This window comes from Pseudorasbora parva, chromosome 6, assembly GCF_024679245.1.
Source record: "Pseudorasbora parva isolate DD20220531a chromosome 6, ASM2467924v1, whole genome shotgun sequence".
Taxonomy (NCBI): domain Eukaryota; kingdom Metazoa; phylum Chordata; class Actinopteri; order Cypriniformes; family Gobionidae; genus Pseudorasbora; species Pseudorasbora parva.
The window spans coordinates 925001-927500 of record NC_090177.1 but is presented as its reverse complement, the minus strand read 5'-3'; the positions used below and the strand labels follow the sequence as shown (position 1 = coordinate 927500).

General features: G+C 49.2%; 1 protein-coding gene across 1 annotated transcript in view; it reads right to left on the bottom strand.

Moving 5' to 3' along the window:
* The window catches only part of actl6b (actin-like 6B), a 26122-nt gene that overhangs the window by 1425 nt on the left and 22197 nt on the right, over window positions 1–2500 (bottom strand). The gene's annotated exons all lie outside the window — the stretch shown is intronic.

Sequence of the window (2500 nt, the reverse complement as noted above, 5' to 3'; positions counted from 1 at the left end):
GGAGAGAGGGAAGATCAGACAGAGAGAGAGAAGATCAGACGGAGAGAGGGAAGATCAGACGGAGAGAGAGAAGATCAGACGGAGAGAGAAGATCAGAAGGAGAGAGAGAAGATCAGACGGAGAGAGAGAAGATCAGACGGAGAGAGAGAAGATCAGACGGAGAGAGAAGATCAGACAGAGAGAGAAGATCAGACGGAGAGAGAGAAGATCAGACGGAGAAGGAAGATCAGACGGAGAGAGAAGATCAGACGGAGAGAGAGAAGATCAGACGGAGAGAGAAGATCAGACGGAGAAGTGAGAGAAGATCAGATGGAGAGAGGGAAGATCAGACGGAGAGAGAGAGAAGATCAGACGGAGAGAGGGAAGATCAGACGGAGAGAGAGAAGATCAGACAGAGTGAGAAGATCAGACAGAGTGAGAAGATCAGACGGAGAGAGAAGATCAGATGGAGAGAGGGAAGATCAGACAGAGAGAGAGAAGATCAGACGGAGAGAGAAGATCAGAAGGAGAGAGAGAAGATCAGACGGAGTGAGAAGATCAGACGGAGAGAGAGAAGATCAGACGGAGAGAGAGAAGATCAGACGGAGAGAGAAGATCAGACAGAGAGAGAAGATCAGACGGAGAAGTGAGAGAAGATCAGATGGAGAGAGGGAAGATCAGACGGAGAGAGAGAGAGAAGATCAGACGGAGAGAGGGAAGATCAGACGGAGAGAGAAGATCAGACGGAGAGAGAAGATCAGACGGAGAAGTGAGAGAAGATCAGACAGAGAGAGAAGATCAGACGGAGAAGTGAGAGAAGATCAGATGGAGAGAGGGAAGATCAGACGGAGAGAGAGAGAGAAGATCAGACGGAGAGAGGGAAGATCAGACGGAGAGAGAAGATCAGACGGAGAGAGAAGATCAGACGGAGAAGTGAGAGAAGATCAGATGGAGAGAGGGAAGATCAGACGGAGAGAGAGAGAAGATCAGACGGAGAGAGGGAAGATCAGACGGAGTGAGAGAAGATCAGACGGAGTGAGAGAAGATCAGACGGAGAGAGAAGATCAGACGGAGAGAGAAGATCAGACGGAGAGAGAGAAGATCATACGGAGAGAGAAGATCAGACGGAGAGAGAAGATCAGATGGAGTGAGAGAAGATCAGACGGAGTGAGAGAGAAGATCAGACGGAGTGAGAGAAGATCAGAAGGAGAGGGAAGATCAGACGGAGAGAGAGAAGATCAGACGGAGTGAGAAGATCAGACGGAGAGAGAAGATCAGACGGAGTGAGAGATCAGACGGAGAGGGAAGATCAGATGGAGAGAGAGAAGATCAGACGGAGTGAGAAGATCAGACAGAGAGAGAGAAGATCAGACGGAGAGAGAAGATCAGACGAAGAGAGAGAAGATCAGACGGAGAGAGAAGATCAGACGGAGAGAGAAGATCAGACGGAGAGAGAAGATCAGACGGAGAGAGAAGATCAGACGGAGAGAGAAGATCAGACAGAGAGAGAAGATCAGACGGAGAGAGAAGATCAGAAGGAGAGAGAAGATCAGACGGAGAGAGAAGATCAGACGGAGAGAGAAGATCAGACGGAGAGAGAAGATCAGACGGAGAGAGAGAAGATCAGAAGGAGAGAGAAGATCAGACGGAGAGAGAAGATCAGACGAAGAGAGAGAAGATCAGAAGGAGAGAGAAGATCAGAAGGAGAGAGAAGATCAGACGGAGAGAGAAGATCAGACGGAGAGAGAAGATCAGACGGAGAGAGAAGATCAGACGGAGAGAGAAGATCAGACGGAGAGAGAAGATCAGACAGAGAGAGAAGATCAGACGGAGAGAGAAGATCAGAAGGAGAGAGAAGATCAGACGGAGAGAGAAGATCAGACGGAGAGAGAGAAGATCAGACGGAGTGAGAAGATCAGACGGAGAGAGAAGATCAGACGGAGTGAGAGAAGATCAGACGGAGAGAGAAGATCAGACGGAGAGAGAGAAGATCAGACGGAGTGAGAAGATCAGACGGAGAGAGAAGATCAGACGGAGTGAGAGAAGATCAGACGGAGAGGGAAGATCAGATGGAGAGAGAGAAGATCAGACGGAGAGAGAGAAGATCAGATGGAGAGAGAGAAGATCAGACGGAGTGAGAAGATCAGACGGAGAGAGAGAAGATCAGACGGAGTGAGAAGATCAGACGGAGAGAGAAGATCAGACGGAGTGAGAGAAGATCAGACGGAGTGAGAAGATCAGACGGAGAGAGAGAAGATCAGATAGAGAGAGAGAAGATCAGACGGAGAGAGAAGATCAGACGGAGAAGTGAGAGAAGATCAGATGGAGAGAGGGAAGATCAGACAGAGAGAGAGAAGATCAGACGGAGAGAGGGAAGATCAGACGGAGAGAGAGAAGATCAGACGGAGAGAGAAGATCAGAAGGAGAGAGAGAAGATCAGACGGAGAGAGAGAAGATCAGACGGAGAAGGAAGATCAGACGGAGAGAGAAGATCAGACGGAGAAGGAAGATCAGACGGAGA